This window comes from Lithobates pipiens, unplaced genomic scaffold (genome assembly GCF_037356315.1).
Source record: "Lithobates pipiens isolate NorthernLeopardFrog02 unplaced genomic scaffold, aLitPip1_a1.2 Scaffold_16, whole genome shotgun sequence".
In the NCBI taxonomy this organism is placed as follows: Eukaryota; Metazoa; Chordata; class Amphibia; order Anura; family Ranidae; genus Lithobates; species Lithobates pipiens.
Window position 1 is genome coordinate 296,686,380 of NW_027507748.1, and position 8,846 is coordinate 296,695,225.

At 45.8% G+C, this 8,846-nt stretch overlaps 1 pseudogene; it reads left to right on the top strand.

Moving 5' to 3' along the window:
* Positions 1–7,801: 7,801 nt before the first annotated feature.
* Positions 7,802–8,441, top strand: LOC143984350 (thioredoxin-like protein 4A pseudogene; annotated as a pseudogene).
* The last annotated feature ends 405 nt before the right edge of the window (positions 8,442–8,846 follow it).

Genomic DNA, 8,846 nt, shown 5'->3' on the forward strand with positions numbered 1-8,846 from the left:
ATTACAAAGACTTTTTTTTATTTTTGTGTTCCCCTTCTCTGCTTTGATTTTTCCGGCTTTATATTCACTGCGGGCTCTTTGTCCCCTGGATCAGTATTTGTTTTCAACCACACCTTCCTTATTTTGGTCCTACATCCCTGTCCTGCACACGATGGGTGGGTACAGGTAACTGGTACTTTCACTATTTTATAGGGTAGATGGGATTTTAGCATATTTTACCTAACTTTTACCGCCCATCTGTGGATGTGACATTTTTTGGCCATATGTGGCTTTATACATGCCCAGAGTGGGTACAGATAACTGGTATATTTACCACCCTATTGGGTTGATGGGACTTTAGTATATTTTCCCCAATTTTTACTGCCCACGTATGGATTAGACACTTCTGGCCATGTGTGACTTTTTATATGTCTAGGGTTGCCAAGTGGCTTAATATTTTATCACATGCAACATTTATGGGGTTTATGGGAATTTTGTATATTTACCTCAACTTTTACTGCCCATCTGCCAATGTAAGATTTTTGGCCACATATGGTTTCATACATGTCCAGGGTGGACATAGGTAACTAGTATATTTACCACCCTATAGGGTTGATGGGACTTTAGTATATTTTCCCCAACTTTTACTACCCACCTATGGATGTGATATTTGTGGCCTTGTGCGACTTCATACATATCCAGAGTTGGTATAATATGCTTCCACATGCACCATTTAGTGTATATCTGTAGTCATATATCATGCATTTTGAACTCTGATTTGTTAGTTACCCAATGTCTTTTTTCATTGAAAATATGTGATATTTATTATCTTGCATGTATTCAATCATTATTTGTTTCTTTTTTTCTATAGATTTTTTTATTTTGTTTTAATGTTTCACTTAATGAATATTTGTTTTTATGTGTTTATACTTGTATGTTTTGCTTTAATCATTGATCAAGGTTGTCACATGCCTCTGATTGACGTTCCCTTAGCACCTGCACAGAGGATGGATCTTTATAACACATATCAGTTAGGCATGTCTTTAATGATTAAGTACATTTCTGTTATGTGAAATGTGTCTACCTTGACCACTGCTGGTGTTCTCTGGTGTCATTTTGGATATTTTTATAATCCAATCGATTTTACCTGGAGCCCACGTGAAGTGTAGCCGTTTCTTATTTTGATGATCTACCACAGAAGCGAGCCAGGGCTAGCACTCAGGTGTGTGTTCCAGTGGGCATATCAGTTACATCTGAAGTGGTGAGTTCTTTTCGCTTGGACTAATGTTCTGTAAAAAGCGCTGCTCAGACCTCTTGAGCCATGGCAAATTGTCGATAGTCACAGGGTCTGCTTCCGTGGCCTCGAGCCACCCCCATATAGGAACCTCACAAGTTATATATGTGGTATTGTGTTTGTTTAACCAACTGGGCTACTTGGTAATATCTAGAAAAGTTAGACGTCCCCCAAGCCACCAGAAAACTTACTCCACAGCAGTTGGGTTCTGGGGATCCTAGGCCTGTTTGAGCCCCAAATTTACTTATGAACATGGCCTTGAAAGACATGCAAGGGTACTGCTACCAAGAGGACCCAGAAAAGATATGGATCAAAGTTGTTTGGTAGTACATTCATTTTAACTGCAGCAATCCGAGCCAGCCACAAGATAAAGAGGGGCTGCCAGTGTGACCCCAGTTAGCAAGCAACTGCAACTTGTGCTGCAAGTTTAAAAATAATTGCCAAGCTATTGCTAGACTTCACAAATGTGTTGCACAATTGCAGCAAGTCAGCATTGCATGACTCCAGAACAACTTTTTTTGTAAATATTCTGCAAGTCTGCTGCAAGTTCTGGTTCAGTTATGTTGCGCAATAGTCATTCCACCACAGGGGTCACTGTGGCTGAATTTCCATGCTGTAGACTCAGCACTGCAACTTTGCTACAAATTGGAAAAGTGTAAACTAGAACTTGTGCTTGAAGTGTCCTGTAAGACGGCTTTCCACGAGGGGGGGGGGACGTCGGTGGTAAAGCGGCGCTATTTTTGGCGCCACTTTACCTTTAATTGTAGCGGTGCTATTTGGCCGCTAGCATGGTGTGTTTCAACCCCCTGCTAGTGGCTGAAAATGAGTTAAATTTGCCCGCAAAATTCAGCCGAAGTGGCGTTTTTCTGGTGGTATGGCAGTGCTGCCCCATTTATTTCAATGGGGAGCAGCGATGGAGGAGCATGAGTTTGCTGCTCTTTCACCGCTGCAAAGAAGTTACTGGCAGGACTTTTTGTGATGCCCTGCCAGCGCACTGCTCCAGTGTGAAAGCCCTTGGACCAGGGCCAGGTCCACCAGGTTCCACCAGGTTCCTGAAATGGAAAAGATTCCGCGAGGCCCAGGGCGTGGACATACTTTGGGTGAGGCTATCTTGCACCTTGGGATAACAAACAAATGAGGTCAGGAGCGAGCTGTCTGAGGTCAGTTTATGCTGTTGGATCAGTTTACGCCATAATCGCCTAAGTAGGGTCATAGGGCCCAGAATGCGATCGGGTTCTATCTCTGCATTTGCATTCCATAATAAGTTGTTCGGGTGCACTGGGGCCAGCCACATTTTTTCGATTTCCATCCACTTATTATAGGAACGTTGAGTGAACCAGGAGGCTATTGCTTTCAGCTGGGCCGCCTGGTAGTATTTAATAATGTTGGGGAATGCTAAGCCCCCATCTGAGCGTGCCACCATTAGTACTGAGCGTAATATCCTGTGCCTTTTATAATTCTATGTGTATTAGAGTAAATCAGTTTGAAGCTTCTTCAGATGACCGTAGGGTATTGGGATTGGCAGGGTTTGGAATAGATACAGTAATTTCAGGAGTATTGTCAACTTTACTGAGGCTATTCTCCCTAACAGGGAGATGTGATGAATTTTGGGTGATGTGGATCCCCAGATATTTTAGTGCACTGTGTTTCCAGGTGTAGGTAAAGTTAGCCTTTAAGTGATTTATTTCTGCCACTGGTAAGTTTATTGGGAGGGCCTCTGATTTTGAGGTGTTCATTTTGTATCCTGAAAGTGCCCCGTATCTGTCAAGTTCCACGTGTAGGTTTGGCAGGGAGGTTCTAGGCTGTGTCAAAGTAAGGATCACATAATCCGCAAATAGTGAGATTTTACACTCCCTACCTCTGACTGAGATGCCTTTTATGTCTGGGTTTCCATGGATTGTGGCTGCTAAGGGTTCCACGCAGAGTGCGAGAGCAGGGGGGACAGCGGGCATCCCTGCCTGGTGCCAATCGTCACTGAGAACTGGGTGGAGGTAGCATAAGGTGTTTTAACTTGAGAGGCGGGATTATAATACAAGTGCTGGATTACCCAAGGCAATTAAAAGCCTTTTCGGCATCCAGGCTTAGCAGCAAGGACTGCGTGCCCCCCCTGTTTGCCACTTCAACCAAGTCTATAATTTTCCTGGTATTGTCTCCGGCCTGGTGGAGTGGGACAAAGCCCACCTGGTCTTTGTGAATAAGCGAGGGGAGGACCATATTTAGGCGGAGTGAAAGTAGTTTGGTGAAAAAATTTTGGGTCCGAATTCAAAAGAGCTATAGGTCTGTAGTTGGTGCAGAGGGAAGGGTCCTTGTCAGGTTTGGGTATGACCATAATAAAGGAGCGCTGCATGTCTGGTGGGATGGGGGTATCTTGGAGAAAATCATTAAACAGTTTGCACATGTTTGGGAGCATACGAGGGAGAAATGTTTTATAGTATTCATATGGTAATCCATCTGGCCCCGGGGCTTTATGGGAGGGAAGGGATTTGATAGTCTTCTCTAGCTCTTCTTCTGTGATCAACTCAGGGAGGCTAGATCCTTGGGTTGAAGTTGGGAAATCCCACTTTTCTCGAGTTAGCGTTGCATGCGCTGGGAGAGTTCAGGGGACTGTGGGGGATATCCGGCCTATTATAAAGATCTTTATAGAACTCTGCAAAGAAATGGGCTATTTCCCCAGGATGTGATAACAGGGATCCAGAGGAATTTTTTATTTGGTGGGGTGTAGTCACTTGGGTGTTGTCCCTTAGCTTCCTGGCCAGGAGAAGTGCGCCTTGTTGGCCTTATCATAGTAAACTTGTTTTAGCTTAATTAAAGCTTTCTCCACTCGGCCTATAGCCAAGTCACCGAGGGTAGAACGAAAGGAGGAGATTTTTTTAAGGAGGGTCAGGGATGGGGAGTTCTGCAGGCGGTGTTCTAGGGCTTTGAGTTCCCTCTCTGTTTGTTGTTTTAGGGCTTGTGCATTTCTCTTCATGGTGAAAGACAGAGCCATACATTTACCCCTCATTACTGACTTGTGAGCCTCCCATAGAGTGGAGGCAATCAGATCAGGAGTGTCGTTTTCCGCAAAGTAATGTTTTAAAGTGGTGTCTAGTTCTGTCTTGGAGGGAAGATGTTGGAGGAGGAACGTATTAAGGTGCCAGTTATAGGGTCTGCAGTAAGGGGTACCTAAGTCCAGTGTTAGCAATATGGGGGCATGGTCTGACCAAGATATTGGTAGTATTTGCGCTGAGAGGTTCCGCCTTAGGGCGGGGTGATTGACAAAGAAGTAGTCTATACCGGTGTGTGTGTGCGGTGGGGGGCTGAGTAAAATGTATACTGTCGGTCACACGGATGGAGGACCCACCAGGTATCAAAAGGGGCATAACGTCTAGTTAGCTGTCGGAACAGCCTAGAATCTCTGATAGTTCGAGCCAAGGATGCCCTGGAGTCCACCACATGGCAATCTGAGATTTCTGAGTGGGTCAGGTTAAAGTATCCCCCAATTATCAGTATGTCGTGTTCCTGTTTAAAAAGACGGGCACACACCTTGGTTAAGAACGTTCTGTTGGACGTTTGGAGCATAGTTCGCACAGAAGGTGACTCCCTGTGATTGCCAACCACCCCGGAGAATAATAAAATGGCCTTGGGAATCACTGTAATGGTCAGAGCAATTAAAAGGGGACCCCTGCTTTATAAGTATGGCGACCCCTGCTTTCTTATATGACCCTGAAGAGAGGTAGATCTGGGAGTAGTATTTGGAAGCAAATGCAAAGGAGCCCCCTTTGTCGAAATGAGTTTCCTGGACCATAATAACATCTGCCCTGACTGCCTAAACTCCCTCAGTGCCAGATGCCTTTTTCTGACGGAATTCAGGCCATGGACATTTAAGGACAGGATCTTAGCCATGGGAATAGATATATGGGACAAGGGAGATACTTATCTGCTGAAGCCGTTGTCCTGGCGCTACAGGTCGGGAGGACCCCCAGGCAGGATTCTGAGTCTTTCTGTAAAGCCACACGATGGCATGGGTGTAGGAAGACAGTAGGAGAGCTAAAGAAAAAAGAATACATTAGTTCAAAGAAACAATGGTTACACGTTAACATACGACCTTTGGTCAGCAGGGCTTCCCACGCGCTCCCCCAACCCAAAACCCAATGGGGGAGTCAGGGGGCACAGGGGAACCCCAATTCGGTAATAGAGTGCGAAAAGAAATCGCAAACAAGTGTGGTCATGAACCCTGGGGGGGTGTGGGATGAGGTATGGGGAATCTCTCTCTCTCTCTCTCTCTAGAGTCTCGTCCGAGACTTGCCCATTATGCTAGCTTAATGTAAAACTAGGGCGTCGGGGAGGGGGGATTCAGAACATGAGGATTAGTTGAATCAAAGTCATCAGATAGAAGTGATTAGCTGGGTATCGGGTAGGCACGCCCCCTGGGAGGCAGCGAGGCCCTAGGACCTCCATTGTCGTGTCTGGACGGTTTTCCAGATACGCCCGGTGCTCGAGATCTCTTGGTTGGTGGGACCCTCTGCCAGACTGAGGGTGGTGGGTGTGGTGTACCCACCAAGCCCCAGTCTGGAAGCTGAGGGCCGGGTATTTCCAAAACATCGTGGAATGTGGTCAAGTCCTCTGGGTATAGTAGGATGGCCATTTTGCCTTGATGTTTGGCTGTAAGACTAAATGGGAAGCCCCAGCGGTATTGAATATTCTCTTCTTGCAGTGTGCGCAGTAGTGATTGAAGAAGTCTATGTTTCTGCAGTGTAATCCAGGAGAGATCCAGAAAAAGTTGTACGTGAATGAATGAATAAAATACTTGTATAGCGCACAATGCGAACTGAATTGCCTCTAGGTGAGCATTGTTTAAAGTCACTTTGCGTGCCAGGTAGGCTTTCTTCATGATTTCCTCCTTCAGGGGGTATGAACTCAGTCTGCAGATGATGTCTCTGGGTGTAGAGGAAGTCCCTTTAGGATGCAGGGCTCTGTGTGATCTGTCCATATCAATAGGCTAAGCAGGGTGTTCGCCGATCAGGTTGTTAAACAGGGTCTGTAATGTGGAGTGCACGTCCTCAGGGCCTTCCATTTCCGGGACTCCCCGTACCCTGATATTGTTCCTGTGCCCCCTGTTATCCAAGTCCTCAAGATGTCGCTGCATGTCTCTGAGTAAGGAGCGGTGGTCTGCACCTTGGAGTTGGGTCCTGTGAACTGCCAATTTGGTTTCCTGTATCTCCTCCTCCGCCATCTCTACTCTGTCTGCTAGGTGTTTAAGTCCCAATTGGAGGGTTTGAATTTCCGAGGGGCAGGTGGATTTCACATCTTCTATAAGCTGTCTGAAATCATCTTTGGTGGGCATCGCTTGCAGATAGGAATGCCATTGGGGAGGCAATGGCTGGAAATGTGCTGCCCCCATCTGCTGGTGTGGGTGGGGGGAGAGGGGAGGTGTCCTCGAGTAGGGCTGTTGAGGGGTGCATATGCCTGAATGAGGAGGTGGCTGGTCCCATTAATCAGAGCAGACAGGATCTGGGGCAAGTGTTTGGGGCAAGACAGGGTCTGGGGCAAGTTTAAATGTCCCACGGGTGGTGGTGGAGGTGGGGCACCTGCCATCTGTGCATAGGTGGCAGGAGAGTCAGCCTGGATGTTGGGGTGATGGGGGTCTCTGGATCGAGACAAACACTGCACTTTGGGAGATGATGGTGCTGCTGGGGAGGTTCCCCCGTGTGGCTTGGGGTCTCATACTCCCATCTGCGAAATGCGGGTGTAGTGGCGGGTGGTCAGGTTCTGGGAGTGCTGGGAAATTTTCAGAATTTCCCGAGGGTGCAGAGGAGCCCAGATCCCCCCCAAGGGATCCAGGATCTGATGTCGTCTGCAGCAGCCTTGGAAATGTTTCAGTACACTGGGTGTACTGCTGCTGCGGGTGTACCAAGATGGAGGCCATTGGGCCTAGTGATAAGGCCTCAGGTGGGGGAGTTTGCTGGTTTGGGGGACTCACAACTCCTGATGGATTGCTGGCTTCTCCCCCATGGTATGCCGGCATCTGCCGGCCTGTGAGGCTCTGGAGCTGGGGCTGTGTGGAGGGGGTGTGCTGCTCCGCAGCTCTCGTGCAGAGGACGGGGCTGTCCGGCGCCATCTTAGCTGCTCTGTCCAGTGGCCGTTGGGCAAATTAAAGTAATTACGGAGGTCTGTGGAGGCTCCCGGCAGAGGTTGGGATGACCCCCTGGCTACCATGGAGCGGGTTGTCCGGTTCTTGCCCATGGTTCGTTGTGGGAAGGTCCCCTAAGTTGCCGGGTGATCACGGGCTGGGAGAGAGCTCAGGCTTCAAGCTGCCATTCAAGATGAGCTCCGGACACGCCCCTCTTGGATTTTTTTGTTTTTTATTGTTGCACTTTAAGTATCATTAAGATTTAACGAAGCAGGGATTGGCAGTGTGTGTAAGACACCTGGTCTGTCTGATCCAATAAAAGACAAAAAAAAGGAAGACCCTAGTGCTGGTAAGGCACAGTAATACCCCTCTGGATTTTATAGGCAGACCAGGTAATATAGTAAAAAAAAGGTGAGTCGTTTGAAGTGGTGTGAAGGACTAAAGCTAATCTGTCAAAATGTCGTACATGCTACCTCATTTGCATAATGGCTGGCAGGTTGACCAGGCCATCCTTTCTGAGGAAGATCGTGTGCTAGTAATTTGCTTTGGGCGTGACTGGGATCCGACATGTATGAAAATGGATGAAGTTTTGTATAGCATAGCTGAGAAGGTAAAAAACTTTACTGTGATTTATCTTGTGGATATAACGGAAGTACCTGATTTCAACAAGATGTACGAGTTGTATGATCCATGTACAGTCATGTTTTTCTTCAGGAACAAGCACATAATGATTGACTTGGGGACAGGTAATAACAACAAGATAAACTGGCCAATGGAAGACAAGCAGGAGATGATTGACATTGTGGAAACTGTTTATCGTGGTGGTAGGAAAGGTAGAGGTCTGGTGGTGTCTCCCAAGGACTACTCAACAAAGTACAGATATTGACGGATCTGTTGGTTAATGAGACCTCTGTTTTTTTTTTTTTTTTTTTTTGTGGACTATAACTCCACTTATGACATCCTATGTGTTATGAGATCAGAAGGTGTAAGCAGTTTTACAGTTTATGCATTTTGACAACAGAAACATCCATAAACTTTACAATCCATAATCTGGAAGTGTGAGAGGCCAAAGCCTAACCCATTTTTTTTATGTATTTAATAAATACGACATTTATTTAAAAAAAAAAAAAATAAATAAAAAAAAAAAAAAAGGTATTTTATTTTGAACATACAATAAAAATGCAAATAGCAAGAAGAAAGTGTATACAATTACATAGAAAAAAATGTCTAACAAATAGGTTAAGGTAAGCATTAGTATGAAACGCAGCTGTCCTGTAGACAAAGTTGGGCTAGCAAGAGCACATACTGTAAATAATGCCTGACATGTTTCGTACCTTGTAGGAGGCTTATGTCATTTTTGTATAGAGAATCATGAGTATTCTAAAATGTAGATACAATGATACACTAGTAAAGTAATACATTGATATAACAGTTGAATCTATGATAATTAAACTAGAAAAGAGA